Source organism: Zingiber officinale, chromosome 3B (genome assembly GCF_018446385.1).
Source record: "Zingiber officinale cultivar Zhangliang chromosome 3B, Zo_v1.1, whole genome shotgun sequence".
NCBI classification, from domain to species: domain Eukaryota; kingdom Viridiplantae; phylum Streptophyta; class Magnoliopsida; order Zingiberales; family Zingiberaceae; genus Zingiber; species Zingiber officinale.
The window spans coordinates 58950419-58969347 of NC_055991.1; positions in this window are offsets into that span (position 1 = coordinate 58950419).

Here is an 18929-nt window from a genome sequence, read left to right on the forward strand (position 1 = left end):
TATATATATATATATCATGTTCATCATTCATTGCATTGCTGACGACTATTGTCTTCCTTGTGGGGGAGAGAGTCGTCAGTCTTTTATAGCTGTCCTTTCGACCACTGTTGGAGAGTGGTAGCTTGGAGCTAGTCCTGTCGTGCTCATTCAGCCGCTCAGTGTTCTGTCAGCCTCGACCACTCTGGAGTAGTGGGTCTTGAGGGTACAGTAGGCAGAGGGTTTGAGTTATGAGTGGTCAGGGACCCTTAGCTATGTAGATATATAACTACTTAGCTGACCGTCCGCTTCGGCCGCCTATAGCAGTCCATGTACTGGAGGCTAGTACGGTTTGTCACGGACCCAAGCCTCTCGGCCATACAGGGGTTGTGGTATCTAGAGAGGTGGCGGGGTTGACCATGGAGCATGCATGCACATTGGCATTTGATGCGCGGTGCATCGTTGGAGATATATTTGCATACATGCCTAGTAGATACTGTTGGGGATCGGACGGCCGGCTTGAAGGGGGGTTGGATAGACGGCGCCCCCAAATCGTTGCTTCCTACGTATTCGTTAGCACAGCGGAATACAAAGAATACAAATACGAATACTAAAGCTAATCTAAAGACAAGGAAAGAACAAGCAAACCAATGACACGTTCGTTTAACGTGGTTCGGAGATTAGGGCTCCTACTCCACGGCTGTCCGTAAGGTGGACGATCCCGATCCTTCGATGGATTACTCCCGAAAACTCCGCTAGCACAATCCTCCTTGTCGGTGGAGAAACCTCACAACTCGATCAAGAACACTTGGATTGCTAGGGCACTAGTTGACTACTAATTAGAGGTTACCCACCAATTTTGTCAACTCAAACCAACCCCAAGCTTTGGTTTTATAGGCTTGGGAAAACCCCTTACTGCTTAACCATTATCAATCGATCGGTGCCTGGCCAATGGCTATTCACCAGTCAACAGCTGCACGGATCAGTCGATTGATGCCAGTCGACTGCACCAATCGACTGCTAAAACATGCAGTCGACTGCTACAGTACTGCTACAGTAGCGCTACAGTACTGCTATAATAAAACCCTAAAACTAGGATTTTACTCCGAGTACAATCTCTCATGCACTCGTACCCTCACCCTTATGACTCATTTGACGCTTCATTTGCAGCTTTTGACCTCTTGCCTTCAAGCTTACTTCCTTTGGCTCTCGTCCCTCGGATGCATTCAAGCCCGCGGCTCGTCCCCAATGCCATCCTTCGCGTATGCCTCGAAGTCGCTTCCCTCGGCCCTTGTCATCGCTGCCTTGTCCATGGTCCCTCGGATGCTCCATCCTTCACCGGACCCGAAGCCATCAACCTGAGTCACATGTGTATCCTGCAAACCTGCACAACTCAAATACACATATCAAATACAAGAGTGAACCTAACTTAAACCGTTTGCCCAAACACCAAAACACATGGTCCCGCGGACCATCGGGATTGCTCCAACAATCTCCCCCTTTTTGATGTTTGGCAATACGTTTAAGTTAGGGAAAACATATAGCAAATAAACATGCTAAAACAAATGGACTTACGTTGCCAAGGCTACACACTTGGACTTACACCGTCGAATGGACTTACGATGCGGCTACGGATTGCTCTAACAATCTCCCTTTGGTCTTTGGCAATACGTTTGACTTACGGAATACAAATGGCCACACACTTGGACTACAACAAATGGACTTACGATGCCAAGCTACACACTTGGCAACCGCCGAATGGACTTACGTTGCCAAGGCTACACACTTGGCAACCGCCGAAACAATGCACAGGGCTTTTTAAGAACCTATCCCAAGGCTCCCCCTACACCTAAGCTCCCATTGAGCTAGGATTTTCCACATAAGGCTTTTGAAGGACCTATCCCAAGGCTCCCCCTTTACCTAAGCTCTCCATTGAGCTAGGATTTTTACAACGGGCTTTTTAAGAACCTATCCCAAGGCTCCCCCTACACAAAGGTACTTTCAGGTTTTCCTAACTAAACCTTACTTCTCCCCCTTTGCCTAACATCCAAAAAGTTCTCCAACAATATCCCAATTATTGAAAACTTGTCATCCAAATGACCCTAAACTCATGTATGTATCACCCATGGATCCCATACATCTATATGAGCTGACCCGGTCAAAATCTAGTGCTGAAAACACTTTCAGACTGGTATCAGTCAAAGAAGTACCAGTCGATTGCCCCCATGAAAACGAGCTTACAGAGACATTCTGTGCTCATGAATGTTACCGATCGACTGGTAACTGTACCACTCGACTGGTACACTATTCATGAAAAAACAGCCTTTTCCGGCCAACTTCAGAAATGCGCCAGAAATTCCACAGACCTCCAAAAATCCCCAAATTTTGTGGAGAGGTCTATTATATCAATATCTACTTGGGAAAATATATATAAAAATATATCTATCACCAATCCCAAGATTGACACAAAACACAAAACTAGCTAAAAGTTCAATTGAACCTTGACCTAAAGTCCTAGTTTTGGCTTCCTCTTGATGCATTTGCCCATACCAACCCACAATGCATCCCTAGCATTGGTTTATATGGCATCTATACTTCCAAAACCAATTATCATGCAATATGACCCCAATTGTCATATTTCTTGCATGAAACATAAACCATGTGTGCCAATTCCCTAGGTTTGAGACTCAAGTCCGTCTCTAAACCACTTGGCACACTCCATGGCTCCTCTAGACCCCCAAGTAGAACCCACCTGAGATCCATTGGCCATGGGTCCCAAATTGACTCTTGGAGCTCCCCCTAGAGCTCTTTACCTTAGTCACCTCCATAGGTGACTCATCTATTGTGACCAAACCACAATGATGTCCCTTAGAAGATCTCCTTATCTTCTTGACCTTAGACACATCATCCTTGCCATAATCATATGCAACCCTAGCATATTTCTTTTCATTGGCCTTGGACGACACTCCCTTGCACTTATCATGTGCCACCCTAGCACATGGTCTCCTTTTGACCTTGGAGGGACTAGATTGGTATCCCAAACCCGATCTATCATTGTTGGGTTTTTGACTACCCAACACCATGTTTAATCCCTTAGATCCAATAGTGAATCTCTTAAGGAATTGTTCCAAACCATCAAGCTTTGCCTTCAAAGCTTGGTTCTCCCTTTCTAGGTTCCTAAACCTAGAGTCAACATGTCCACCTTGGACATTCCTAGACCTACCCTTTCTAGGCATATGTCTCCCCTTCTTGGGATTAATGCCTTGGTTCTCTATTACCTTCTTCTCCTTAGGTAATGAGAATTTAACTTGCCTAGGTCTACCATTCCTAGGTTTTTCATGAATTGGCCTCCTAGGGTTTTGATCTACATTAACCCTATTCCTATCATGATATCTAAATCCAAAATTTTTCATTGCTACATAATGATAATCATTATTTCTCCTAGCATGCATGGGAACATAAGAATTTGAATTTGAATTACACTTCAAATTAGGGTATAACTCCCTTACCCTTGAAGCTCCCCCTTGACTTGAGCTCCTCTTCTTCTTCTCCCACTTCTTTAAATGCGCTAGCTTCTTGATCTCTCCCTTCTTGGGGCATTTTGTGTGGTAGTGGCCCTTCTCTCCACACGTGAAGCATATAATGCGCATTTTCCTTCTTTGGGCTTCTTCATTCCTACAACCCTTGTTAGTGTCTAAAATAACTTGATTGGGTTTAGGAGTTACCTTCTTCTTACCCAATGGACACCTACTCTTGTAGTGTCCCTTCTCATTGCACCCGAAACAAATGATGTGATCTTTTGACTTTGCTTCGGTGGAGGTGCTCACTAGGTTGACTTCTTCCAAGATTTCTTCTTCTTCTTCACTTGCCGTGGAATTTTCTTCAATTATTGAGGATGTAGATGATGCCTCATCTTCCTTCTCCTCCTCGGATGTTGAGCATGGCTCAACTTCCGTTTGCTCCTCTTCAACTTGAGCAACTAGACCCATCTCAATGGGTTCTTCTTCCTCTTGTGTAGGTTTAGGTTCTTCTTGTAGAACCATCTTCACCTTGCTCCACAACTCATGGGCGTTCTTATACTCACCTACACCATTTATCACATGATTAGGCAAAATATCAATCAATATAGATATTACCTTTGAATTTGCCTTCGATCGTGTGGTTTGCTCTTCCGTCCAACGTCGTGGTTGGAGTCTTTTTCCTTTCTTGTCTTTTGGGACTTCAAACGGTTCTTTAACCACCATCATGGTGTCCCAATCCGTGTTGAAGAAAACCTCCATCCTCATCATCCAATACATGATATCCCCAAGGCTTCCTCCTTCAAATTTTGGAGGGACAATAAACCCGGCCATCTTGTGCTTCCTTGGCGGTTAGTCCAACGGAGAGCGTCCTCGCTCTGATACCATTTGTTGGGGATCGGACGGCCGGCTTGAAGGGGGGTTGGATAGACGGCGCCCCCAAATCGTTGCTTCCTACGTATTCGTTAGCACAGCGGAATACAAAGAATACAAATACGAATACTAAAGCTAATCTAAAGACAAGGAAAGAACAAGCAAACCAATGACACGTTCGTTTAACGTGGTTCGGAGATTAGGGCTCCTACTCCACGGCTGTCCGTAAGGTGGACGATCCCGATCCTTCGGTGGATTACTCCCCGGCAAACTCCGGCTAGCACAATCCTCCTTGTCGGTGGAGAAACCTCGCCACAACTCGATCAAGAACACTTGGATTGCTAGGGCACTAGTTGACTACTAATTAGAGGTTACCCACCACTAATTTCGTCAACTCAAACCAAGCTCCCAAGCTTTGGTTTTATAGGCCACGGGTTGGAAAACCCCGCCTACCAGTCGACTGCTAAAACATGCGATCGCCTCTGTGGAAATTCGGCGTTACATCCCAGCTCGATTTCACACGATTACGACCGTTGCCCGGTCGGCTGCGCGATCGACGCCAAAACATGCGATCGATCATTGCGATCTTGCTACGATGGCGCTACTGATGGCGCTCACGATCGCTCTGATAAAACCCTAAAATCTAGGATTTTACTCCGTACAATCTCTGTGCACCTCGTACCCTCACCTTATGACTCACTTGATTCTTCCTTTGCAGCTTTGACCTTTTGCCTTCAAGCCTACTTCCTTTGGCTCTCGTCCCTCGGATGCATTCAAGCCCGCGGCTCGTACCCAATGCCATCCTTCGCGTATGCCTCGAAGTCGCTTCCCTCGGCCCTTGTCCTCGCTGCCTTGTCCACGGTCCCTCGGATGCTCCATCCTTCACCGGACCCGAAGCCATCAACCTGAGTCATATGTGTATCCTGCAAACCTGCACAACTCAAATACACATATCAAATACAAGGGTGAACCTAACTTAAACCCTTTGCCCAAACACCAAAACACATGGTCCCGCGGACCATTGGGATTGCTCCAACAGATACTAGTTGCATGTGTTTGTGGTATGTTGCATTTGTTTGCGATATGATTGTTCCATATGGTTGTCATGCTGCATGCATGTCATTTATTTTACATGTATTTGTGGTCGTATTTATATTGCACAGGTGTCACGAGTAGGTCTGTTGCAGATATGGTGAGTTTACTGACCATTGTATCAGGTGTCGATTCCAGATTGGGTATGCATCTATCATTATGTCGGTTGTGGTTTGTACAGTATGTATGTCAGGTTAGTAGGTCTGATAAGTTCAGATGCATTGATTATGATAGTAGGATCATGTTCTTTGATTCCCTACTGAGACTGTATACCTTTGATCTCTATGTTTATGTATAGACCATGCACTATCTTTTCTATTACCCGCTGAGTTATCTATACTCTCCACCGCATGTATATCTTTATGTTTTCAGGTTAATGGTTGGAGTGTCGCTCGGAGTATCCTGTCTGCCGGGTCCTACATCACATCCGATGATCGTTTCTGGTTTTGTATAAGTTGTATTTGTATTCGGTATTTGTTGTATTTGGTGTGTTGTTGTATTTGTTGTTGTGGTTGCTGTATAAAGCCTAGCTGGCTAGCAGTGTGTTGGTTGTTGTATTGGGCTTTTCGTTATCGTTTTTCCGCTGTGTTGGTTTAATACAGCCGAGTGGGCTGTCTATTGTATATATATAATTGCGTGATTGTGTTTTATTCTTGTTTCAGCAGAGTGGGCTGATTTTATAACTGCGTGGTTGTGTATATATTCCAGCCGCATGTGGCTGATGTATTTTGTATGTATTTATGCTTCAGATTGTCACCGGTACAGGGGAGGTACTGGCGAAATTTTTCGGTAGGTGCTCCTTTGGGGGCGTGACATCATGAGTTAAGTTTTTCTTAATTTTACATAGTTTACCGAAATGCCATTCACAATTTGTGATGAACTATCAGATGAACAATTTAGAATCAACCATTCTTGAGATGATTAATATACTTAAGACTGTAGAGCCTTCTATTAAAGGTGAACAGAAAACTGTGATATTAGTAGACTCTTCCAAGAAAGGTTCTAAGAGGAAACCAAAACATCAGGCTAAGGGGAAGAGCAAAAAGACCAAGATGGTATAACCGACATAAAAGGGTCCATGCCATCATTGTGGCAAGATGATGCACTAGTAAAGAAACTACAAGATCTATCTTGAGTCTGTGAAGAAGAATAAGGCATCCGATGTCTCATCCTCTTTAGGTATTTTCGTTATTGATTATCATGCTATTTCCTCATACATTTGGATATTGGATACTTGGTGTGATTCACATATAAGTAATGATATACAAAGGTTAAGGAATAGAATAAGAGTTGTTAAGGGAGAAACAAGCCTGCGAGTTGAGAACGGAGCCAAGGTTGTTGTAGTCACCATCGGAACATACTTATTACAGCTTTCTAGTAGACTTGTCTTAGAACTAGATAATTGTTATTTTTGTTCCCACATTAATAAAGAACATTGTTTCTATTTCTTACTTAAATAGAAAAGGTTTTCATTTGGCTTTTAGTAACAATTGCTATTATATAATGTTGAATGTGTTGGTGCAGGTTGCACCAGAATCAAACCTAAGTTTTAATGTGTTGGTGCAGGAAGCATCCGACGATCGAACCTAAGTTTTGATAATGGCAAAGAGATTCAAAGTTAAGATTCTCTGTTATCTAACATGTTGAATGAGTGTTTCAGGAAAGTCCTAACTGCGGTTAGGCAGGTGAAAATCCTAGGAGGTGGTAACCCTAGGTGGAGAAAAGTCCTAGCTGTGGTTAGGCAAAGGGAAAACCCTAGGGGGTGGTAACCCTAGGTCATAGTGGGTGGTAACCCTATGCGGAAAGTCTTGGCAGGTCGATGGCTTCAGGCAAAAGTCCTAGGGGGTGGTAACCCTAGGTGAAAAGTCCTGGTGTCGCGAACCAGGTGAAAGACTGGACTAGCCGGGGAAGCGGATGTCCAGCAGAAAGTCCGGAAGCGTCGAGTGCTGAGCAAAAGTCCAGTCGATCTGGAGGATCGACTGGCAACAGGTAAATCTCCTGAGTGGAGTAGGTGAGGACGCGTTCCCCGTAGAGGGAATAGTAGGCGTCGGGTCGACCTAGGGTTTCCGGATGGAAATCCAAAGTCAGACTCGGACAGTCCGAAGACTGTCAATTATTACTTACTATGTTTTATCAGATTCTAACATTGTCTTGCAGGGTATTTTGCTCGGACTAACCTTTGTTTGCAGGTGAGGAACCTACTGGAAAAAGGCTGTCCGGGCGCCCGGGATGGATCCGGGCGCTCGGAGGTCCACTACACGTTTTAACTCCGATAGTTTTCCGATAATCGAACAAAATAGCCACGAGCGCTATTCACCCCTTCTCTAGCGCTTCTCGATCCAACAATTGGTATCAGAGCGGGGTCGTCTTGAATCAGTGCAACCACTATTCGAGACAATTTCTTCGTGGTTTTGTTCGGAGTCGATTAGAATTTAGCCTCATAGCTATATTCTAATTTCTTTTCACGAATCGATTTTCTGCTCAGAGCTGGTCAATACCACTTGAGCCTGTTATTTTTTCCTTCCTCCAAGACTTAGTCTTGGAATAGATCTTGTTGTTTCTGTTTTTTTAGATCTAAATGGCCCAACAAGAAGGATTTAGCACCGTTCGTCCCCCATTATTTTCCGGAGAAGACTTCGGATATTGGAAGGGGCGAATGGAAATTTATCTAAAGATCCAGTTCGACACCTGGATGATCGTCAAAACAGGACTGCAACTACCAACTGGTACATACGGTAAGCCTACATCCTGTGAGAACTGGGAGCCAGCATTTATCAAAAAGGTGGAAGCCGACGCCAAAGCCACCTGCACAATCCAGTGCGGTCTTACCAAAGAAGAGCTCAACAGAGTCGGTCCATTCTCCTCCGCAAAGGAACTATGGGAGAAACTGATCGAACTACACGAGGGCACCTCGGAAACCAAGGTAAGTAAGCGTGATTTGTTACTAAATAAACTATACAATTTGAAAATGTAGGAAGGCGAGACGGCAAGCTCTTTGCACGCCCGAATTCAAGATATCCTGAATTCTCTACATGGAATCGGGCAGAAGGTAGAAAATAGAGATATAATAAGGTATGCCCTTAACTCATTCCCTAGGAGTACACTATGGGCATCAATGGTAGATGCCTATAAAGTCTCTAAGGATTTATCCTCCTTGAAATTAGATGAATTATTTAGTGAATTCGAAATCCATGAACAAACTAATGCACAACCATCCGAGAAAGGGATTGCTTTGGTTGCAGGAACAAATCGAACACGGGAATCAAGAGGACGGCGAAAAATTGAATCAGAATTCGAAGATGAGCCCGAAAGATTCGAAGATGAACTGACTAGCGAACTTGTGAATCTTGTAAAGCTCTACAAGAAGAAGAAGGGCTTCAACAAGAAAGATCTAAAGAAGGTAGTCCAATCCAGGGAGGCCCAACAAAACTCAAGGTAAAGTTCAAGTCACATGTTACGGTGCAACCGTAAAAGGACATATCAAGGCCAACTGTCCCAACCAAAAGGAGGCCAAAAGCAAAGAAGAAAGAAGGCACTAAAGGCAACTCGGGACGAATCTTCTTGGGAGGCGAGACGAACTCGACCAAACGAGTTTACTCGCATTGATGGCCCGGCGGATCATCGAATCCGAAGCGAGTCGAAGCCGACTCCGAGCAAAGCCACGGATCCGCATCCGTTTCCGAAGGGCCAGACTCCGCTGTAAGTATTCCTAGGCTTAATAATTTAGTCAATTATTTACTTCACAAATTAGCCAAGTCAAATTTGAAAATTAAGTCACTTTTAAAAGAAGTAACCATTCTTAAAGGAGTAACTAACTCAAAATCTTTAACTGAATATTCAACTCAAGTACAACAACTTGAGAAAGAAAATTCAAATCTGAAAAATCAGTTAAATGATTTAAAGATTACTTTAGAAAAGTTCTCTCTGGGCTCCAAGAATTTGGATCTAATTCTTGGGACACAAAGAGCCGTCTACAATAGAACTGGGCTAGGATATAAAAGTAAAAAAGAAATATAAATCTTATTTATCCTTAATAAACAAACAAAGTAGTAAATCAGTCCAAGCATGGGTCCCCAAGTCCAAATTAATAAATCAAATTGGACTTGGCCAATATTGGGTTCCGAAGGATCAAATATACTTCCTCGACAGACCATATCGAGGCCGTGATCCAGGGAAAGCTAAAATGAAAACGATCGTAAGTTAAAATTCGAAATTAAATTAAAAATCTAAAATCTTATTCAAAATTCAAAATTCGAAATTAAATTAAAAATTAAAAATCTAAAATCAAATTCAAAATTCAAAATTCGAAATTAAATTAAAAATTAAAAATCTAAAATCAAATTCAAAATTAAAAATTAAAAATCTAAAATCAAATTCAAAATTCAAAACTCGAAATTAAATTAAAAATTTAAAATCTAAAATCAAATTCAAAATTCAAACTTCAATTAAAAATTAAAAATCTAAAATCAAATTCAAAATTCAAAATTCAAAATTAAATTAAAAATCTAAAATCAAATTCAAAATTCAAAATTCAAAATTAAATTAAAAATTAAAAATCTAAGAACATAATTCAAATTAATATTCAAATTAAATTTGAAATTAAAATTCAAAATTCAATTCAAAATTCAAATTACAAATTCAAATTTTGAAATTATATTAAAATTCAAAATTCAAATTACAAATTCAAATTTGAAATTAAATTAAAATTCAAAAAATATAATTCAAAATTCAAAATCAAATTAATAATTCAAATTCAAATTAAATTAAAATCCAAAGGAAGGCTCCAGAATAGCTGGCACCTCCGAACTTAATCTACCCGAAATGGGTAAACAAGAGTAGACTACCCGGCAGGGTAATTAAGGTTAGATAAAATGGGCTAGGTTTAACTTGACCCACAGTACTGGTGAAGTTTTTGGATGATAGTACATTAGGGAAGCTTGGGCATCGCATGTCTAGGAAGATATGGCTTCGACCTGGTGCATTTGGCCAAGTGGAACTGACCGAAGCTCCCCTTAAATGGATCCTAACTAGTTAGACCAAGGATTAGTATTAAGTTCAATGGGTAGGACTATTTGGAAAACCTCGAAGGCATGGTTACTTTAATGAGTTCCTTGTGACTCACCATAGCCCAGAAGTTTATCCAAAGAATGCTTATTTGTTGAACCCAAAACTAACCTGAATCCAACACAAAGTTAAACCAAACCCTTAAATTGAACCTCAATTCATCTCACAACAATTATAGGGTTCCCTGATTGAAAATTTAGATCGGGTGAGATGACTAAGAAATTAAAATCGATTTAAAACATAATTTAAAAATTATTTCATTATTTTAAATTTTTTTTCAAAATTCATTTCAAAATTATTTTAAAAATCTTTTCAAAATTAATTTCAAAATTATTTAAAAATCTTTTCAAAATTAATTTCAAAATTATTTTAAAATCTTTTCAAAATTCATTTCAAAATTATTTTAAAATCTTTTCAAAATTCATTTCAAAATTATTTTAAAAATCTTTTCAAAATTATTTCAAAATCTTTTCAAAATTTAATTTCAAAATTATTTAAAAATCTTTTCAAAATTAATTTCAAAATTATTTTAAAAATCTTTTCAAAATTCATTTCAAAATTATTTTAAAATCTTTTCAAAATTCATTTCAAAATTATTTAAAAATCTTTTCAAAATTCTTTTAAAATTATTTGAAAAATATTTTCAAAATCATTTCAAAATTCTTTTAAAATTATTTGAAAAATCTTTTCAAAATCATTTCAAAATCTTTTAAAATTCTTTTAAAAAAATTATTTGAAAAATCTTTTCAAAATATTTTCAAAATCTTTTAAAATTCCTTCAAAAAATTATTTGAAAAATCTTTTCAAAATCTTTTCAAAATTAATTTCAAAATTATTTTAAAATCTTTTCAAAATCATTTCAAAATCTTTTAAAATTCTTTTAAAATTCTTTTAAAAATCTTTTAAAATTCTTTTAAAAAACTTTTCAAAATCATTTCAAAATCTTTTAAAATTCTTTTAAAAATTATTTGAAAAATCATTTCAAAATCTTTTGAAATTCTTTTAAAAATTATTTGAAAAATCTTTTTAAAAAACATAATTTCAAAATTATTTAAAAAACTTATTTCAAAATCCTTTGAAAAATCTTTAAAAAACTTATTTCAAAATCCTTTGAAAAATCTTTGAAAAACTTATTTCAAAATCCCTTGAAAAAGCTTTGAAAAACTTATTTCAATATCCTTTGAAAAATCTTTGAAAAACTTATTTTAAAATCCTTTGAAAAATATTTTCAAAATCCTTTGAAAAATACTTGAAAAACTTGAAAATCTTGCTCCACTGAATTTACTAGACTTACAAGAATATGGAATTAGCCCTGAAGGAAATGGAGATTTGAAGTTTTGAGCATGTTCATACTTTAGGGCTCTAATACCTGAACAAAACAATCTGGATAACTTAAAATCTATTTAACCTCATGCTTGGACTTAAAGACCAACTAAAATAAATAACCTAAATTAAACATTTAGCTACTCCCTCTTCATCCTAAAAATTAACAAGATCTTACTCCTATTTTTCAAAATTAAGCCTTTAAGCTAAGTACCTTTTTAAACTGAACCTACATTCTCAAAATTCATTGTTTGCAAAAGGCTTAGTTAAAGTGACTCATATAGCAACCTTCAAACTTTCTCAAACTTAGCCACCTTATAAATTTTAACTCTAAATGCTAAAATACTTTTCTAAGTTAAAAGTATTAAAAAGCATATTTCTTTACTTGCAAAATTTAACTCATGGCTTTCAAAAGACTTTTGCTAAGTAAATTGAGACTTTAAATTTCTTTACAAACAACTTGGCTCCAAAATTTAAAAAAAAAAAGAAAAAAAAAATCTAGCTAAGTTTTTCTAACTTTAGTTAGGGATGTCTTTCTAAAAACAACTAAGTCTCAAAAGTGGCTAAAGACATCATTCGAAATAATCCATTTTAAACTTAGGTGAAAAATATTCCGTTTAACTAAGTTTCACAAGCCTTCTTCCTTCTCTCAAAAAGATTGTTTTTGCTTTCAACTGATTTTTGATATATGGCAAAGGGGGAGAGTAGAAGAAAATTCAAAGAATTAAAGAAAATTGAAAGAAATTCAAATTTTAAAAAGTGAGCTTTTATTAAGGGGGAGTCTTTATATTAAGGGGGAGCTCTGCACTTAATTATCATTATGCTTGTATTTACATGCTTATCTTTTAATGACATTATTTTCTTAAACTTTGAATTTTTGTTGCCATAATCAAAAAGGGGGAGATTGTTCGTGCAGGAAGCATCCGACGATCGAACCTAAGTTTTGATAATGGCAAAGGGATTCAAAGTTAAGATTCTTTGTTATCATAATGTTGAATGAGTGTTTCAAAGTTAAGCTTAATTGTGATCTAATGTCTAGGGGTGGGTGGTGCAGAAAAGTCCTAGCTACGGTTAGGAAAGTGGAAAACCCTAGGGGGTGGTAACCCTAGGTCATAGGGGTGGTAACCCTATGCGAAAAGTCTTGGCGGGTCGATGGCTTCAGGCAAAAGTCCTAAGGGGTGGTAACCCTGAGTGAAAAGTCCTGGTGTCGCGAACCAGGTGAAAGACTGGACTAGCCGGGAAGCAGGATGTCCAGCAGAAAGTCCGGAAGCCGAGTGTTGAGCAAAAGTCCATCGATCTGGAGGATCGACTGGCAACAGGTAAATCTCCTGAGTGGAGTAGGTGAGGACGCGTTCCCCGTAGAGGGAATAGTAGGCGTCGGGTCGACCTAGGGTTTCCGGATGGAAATCCAAAGTCAGACTCGGACAGTCCGAAGACTGTCAATTATTACTTACTATGTTTTATCAGATTCTAACATTGTCTTGCAGGGTATTTTGCTCGGACTAACCTTTGTTTGCAGGTGAGGAACCTGCTGGAAAAAGGCGCCCGGGACCAAATTCTATCCCCTGCGCGACTTCGCCACGTGGAGCATCCTGGTTGGTTGGTCACGTCACACTCCAGGCGCCCGGAAGGGATCCAGGCGCCCGGAACCGCATATAAAAGGAGGGTTGAGGTGCAGCTTCAAGGTACAACGAATTCTAAGTGATCTTTCATCAACACGCTGCTCTAAAAGACGCTCCGAATTGCTACTACAAGTGCCCGACGACCCGAAGCTTCAGAATTAGCATTTCTTGTCGTCGGTATAATTTTTGATAGCTTTTATTTGTACTCATAATTGTAATCTTTTAACGAGCTTATAGTTGTTGCCCACCGGAAGCGATCAAGGATCGCGGGCCTTCGAGTAGGAGTCGACTTAGGCTCCGAACGAAGTAAAATCGACCTGTCTCTTTGTGTTGTCTCCTTATTTTATTTCCGCTTATTCCGCTGCACGTTTTAACTCTGATAGTTTTCCGATAATCGAACAAAATAGCCACAAGCGCTATTCACCCCCCCCCCCTCTAGCGCTTCTCGATCCAACATAATGTTGTCAAAGGTTCAAGTTAAGTCTTATTGTGATCTAACAAGTGGACTAAGTGTGCAGGCTATTTACTCAACCGGGAAAGACCTAGTTGGAGGCTAGGCAGGAAAAGTCTTAGCAAATCATGGAACTTAGGTGGAAAGACCAAGTGGGTTGAGAGGACCCAACACTTGGCAGTAAGATCGAGAGGTCTGGAGGACCGAAGATCGAGAGAAAGTCCTGGTAAGCCGATCAAGGCTAAGTGAAAAGACCAAATAGATTTGGAGGATCAACGTTTGGCAGGTAGGTTGAGGTAAACAACTGGAAGAGCGACAGTGAGGTCGCGTTCCTACAAGGAACAACCTAAAGTCGCTGATCCAACTGAAGAAACCCGGAAAGGTTTCTAAGTTGAGATCAAGACAGTTGAAACTGTCTAATTATTATTACTCATGCATTATATTACTGTGCTAACATCTATTTTACAGTATTATTATCTAATATTATTTTGTTAGTTCGGTCTGATCGGTCGACCGAACAGGAGGATCAATCGACTGAACAAGGATAACATAGAGCAGATACAAGTTCAGACCAAAATAGAGCAGGGTGCAATCAACCTTTGATCGATCGATCGAACCAGAGTATCGGTCGACCGAACACTGATAACTCAGCATAGTTCAGATCAATCAGAAGCAGAAGGAAACTAAATTGATCGGTTGACTGAACCAGAAGATCAGTCAACCGAACGATTACCTGATCAATGAAACAGTAAGTGTGAATCTCGGCAAATCTCAACGAACAGGGAAGGATCCTGTTCGGTCGATCGAAAAGAAGGATCGGTCGACCAAATCCATAATGGTCATTTAATGCCAAGATCGAATCAACATCAGATCTCAATGAAGATGGAAGCATGCTGGTTCGGTCGACCGAACCCAGGGATCGATCGATCGAACATTGATGATTCTTATAAAAGAGAGCTCGAGCTCCGAGGTTGAGTAACGCAATCTGATTGGTTCGAATTTCATCTCTGCACAAGCTACTCGTGCTATAAGTCTCCTACACATCTCCAAGCAAGCTACTCCATTCGGAAGCGCCGACTAAGCCTCAACTTCTATTTTTGTCGATATATTAATTTAAGCTATTGGACCGCGTTGGGCCGGCTAGAAAGGGGGTTGAATAGTCTGCAAAATAAAAAAAAACAACCCTTTTTGGACTTCTTAAACTAACACTTACAAAGATAAATAAATGTAATAAACTAAAAGAAGAGGCACTAGATGTTTACTTGGTTACAACCGAGGAGGTTGGTAATCCAAGGAATGTGTAGCACTAGTATTTTCTTCAGGCGGAGAAGCCTCTTACATCAATTACGCACAAAAAGAAAGAATCTAAACTACAACTGGAAGCGCACAAGTGTTGGAATGGATCTTTCTTGTTCGATATCTAGCTTCTGGACCAAGGCTGTATTTACAGCCTTGGTCGGGGCGCCTGGATGGGTTCCGGGTCCCCTAAGGGGGATAAAACTTTATCCCTAATGCACGGATCTCGGTTTGACCGCGATCCAGATAAAGTTTCAATCCGGGCGCCCGGAAGGGTTTTGGGCACCCTGGACTGTTCCCGTTCCATTCGCCTCGGTTCGGGTCTTCTGCTTCGGCTCCGCTTGCTTGGGTGATCTCGTCCATCTGGAATAGGGCTCACCCGAACCCAACTTCTGGCCTTCTCGAGCAGGCTTCCGCTCCAGCTTCTCGTCCCTCGGAATCGTCGCGTGCTTCCTTCTGGCCCGCCAGTGTACTAATCCGCAGTCTTTGTCCCTCGGTCGCACCCCATGCCGACCTTCTCGCTAGTTGCGTCTCTTGCTCCCCGAGCAGTCTTCTACTCCGGCTTCTCATCCCTCGGAACCACCGCACTCTTCCTTCTCATCCGCCGATGTACTCTTCCGCAGTGACTCGTCCCTCGGACGCACCGAGCCCGTCGGCTCGCTCCCGTGCCATCTTTCTTGCTAGTTGTGTCTTTCGCTCGACTACCTATGCTCCTATGCTCCTACACACTTAGACACAAGGTTAAAACACAACAGGACCAAACTTAACTTGTTGATCACATCAAAACAACCTTGAGGTTTCAACAATCTCCCCCTTTTTGATGTGAGCAACCCAAGTTAAGCTAGGGTAAATAGACATAAAAATGAAATAACAAATATTGCAATAAAGTGCAAAAAGATAGAAGAATAAATTGGTCAACCTCCCCCTAGACTTAATACTTTTCTTTCTCCCATTTTGATCACGTAAAAAATGGGGTTGCAAGAAAAATCTAAGGGTTAAAACTTAGAAAATTTTGAAAAATTATTTTGATATTACTAAAATTTTGTAATAATTCTCAAAGAAATTTCTAAGTAAAATATTTAGCAAATATTTTTGCGAAATTTTTTCTAAGTTTTTACATGCAAAAATTATTTTTGAGAATTTTCTAAAACAAATTGAGTAACTCTTTAAAGCATTATTCAATTTCAAATTAATGTTTTTTCAGTTAGTCAATTAAACTTTTTATTTCAATACATGACTTCTAGGCAGTGGCGAGGCACTATGTCTTCTTGGTTATTGAAGCAACATCCACTTTCTTAGACAAAGACGCATAAAGAAATTAAATGTTCAATTTTCTTGCTAAAAGAGCTAAATCTATTTTTTTTAATTTAGATCAAATTCTCTAATATTGTGATACCTAAATTTCCATTTTAGTTTATCATAATTTCTCAAATCTAAAGCAGGAAATTTTGAACATGCAAAAAATTGTATAATCTACATTTGTTCCTCTAACATGTCATTTAGTTTGCCTAAATCCTTTAATCGACAAACTATTGCTAGAGTTTCTTTTAATTCACTTTTCTATGTTGTATTTTTAATTCCTAACTCACAGAAATGTTTTTATAATATAATTTCTGATTTACAAAAATCTTTTGACAATATATTTTCTAATTCAAAAAAAATCTTTCGATAACGTTTCTAATTTGCAATAATCTTCCGACAACGTTTTGATTGAACTAATCAATTGATCAAGAGGTGGAGGCCATACCTGACTTACCTTTTTGGCTGTTGACTCACCCCTTGTTGAGTTTCTTCCAACGTTGCTCCCCCTTCATCGATGCTCTCAATGCTCATTGAGGAAGAGATGATTGCGTCTTCTGGTAGATGCTCGGCGGTGAGAGCGGTTCCGACTCGGCGGTGTAAAGATAAATAAATGTAATAAACTAAAAGAAGAGGCACCAGATGCTTACTTGGTTACAACTAGGGAGGTTGTTAATCCAAGGAATGTGTAACACTAGTGATCCTGTCTGAATGCTGAATCAACGGACGCTGGGCACGTGGCGCTCTCCTAGTCGATGACGCAGGTCTCCGTCTGGTAGCACGAATCTCCGGCGAACTTGCACAAAAGTCGGGCCGGGAGGGGGTTCCTGGCGGTGACCCTCCGACGCTTAAGTCAGGCAAAGCTCGACAACAAGAAGGTGGCTCCAAGAATTGTAGAATGCGTACCTCCGTTGAAGGATGAGAGCCTTTATATAGGGCTGTGGAGAAGCAGGTACACGTATACCGAGGTGTACACGTGTCCTTAGCCCATACCCAAGTAAAGGCCTGTCAGTGAGCTTACTTGACCCCATACTGCTATAGTCCAAGCACGTCTTCGATGGGACAGCGGATCCTTCTGCTGTAGGATTTTGAGTATGGCCTGAACGTAGAACATGCCTGCTGTCAGAACAAGATGTCCCTTGCCCTTTTCCCCTTACCCCTTGCCTAACATCCGGCCGGACAGCCTTCGACTTACGTCCGGCCGGCCGGATATGTATGGTGGGTGGGAGATTCTCAGTCATGTGCTTGGTGGATACTGCTAGCAGCATGCTACCTCCTGTCTTCGGCCGAGCGTGCCCTCCGCTCGGCCCTGCGATCTTTGTCCAATGAGCGCCGGAATCTTGCCTTTTGCCAGGGTGCCTTTGACCATCAACTAGACACCGGCCGGCCGGCCGGTCGTCCCCCTTTCCGGCCGGCCACCTGCCCTTTGACTTCCACGTGGCGTTGACTCCACAGAACGGGGGCCCCCTATTCTTACCGTCGGATACTTGCCTCCCCTTCAAGTCTAGTCGAAGGAGGCGATTAGTCCGACTAACTGGACTGCGAGTTTAGCCGGGCGGCTCCTTCGTGCCAGTACCCTCTGCTCGGCCTCCCGCAGTGATGGCCTTGAGGTTATTCCACAGCCACATCCCTTTAACCTCCTCGTAATCTGCGCCAATCTTCGACATTAAGGCTGAGCATGCGCTCATTAAATGCTTCGAATGGCGGAATGCCACATGGCACCCTGTCGTCATCGTACGGCGGCGGCATCGTGGTGCGTTGAAGGGATCAAGGCGGTTCGAAATGGATGGCGCGATGCGCGCTTTGATTCCCGTGACCTGGATCCAACGGTGGAGGCCGTCCGGCCTCCACCCTATAAAGTCTTCATTTTCTCCTCCGTCGCCTCACTCCTTCTTTCGCGTGCTTCCGCTTATTCCTCACGTTTTAGAGCTCCGACGATCGTGTTCTCCTGTTTCCGGCGATCCCCAGTGTTCTTCCTTCGATCCTCCTTTTTCTAGTAAGGTTCTCTTCCTTTCTTTCTTACTTCTAGTGCTTTCTTTACGTTTCTCTTCCCAGTTTTCGCCCCTGGGGTACTGTTCCGGTGCCCTCTTCTTGTTTTTGCCCTGTCATCTTTTTTAGTTTCACCTGCTCGGACCATGGCTAGTTCTTCTCATCCCGAAGACCAGTCTCTCGGCCCATGGTACACTACCATGCAGTCACGATTCGACCAGCGTGACTTTGATATTCTGACCGATAATTTCGAAATCCCCAATGATTTTGAACTTCTTTTAGCCGGTCCCTCCGCTCGGCCGCACAGGCCGCAGCGCGGAGCTTTCTGTGTCTTCCGCGACCAGTTTACTACCGGTCTGCGTTTCCCTGTACATCCCTTCATCCTAGATGTTTGTAACTTTTTCAGTGTTCCGCTCGGCAGTCTAG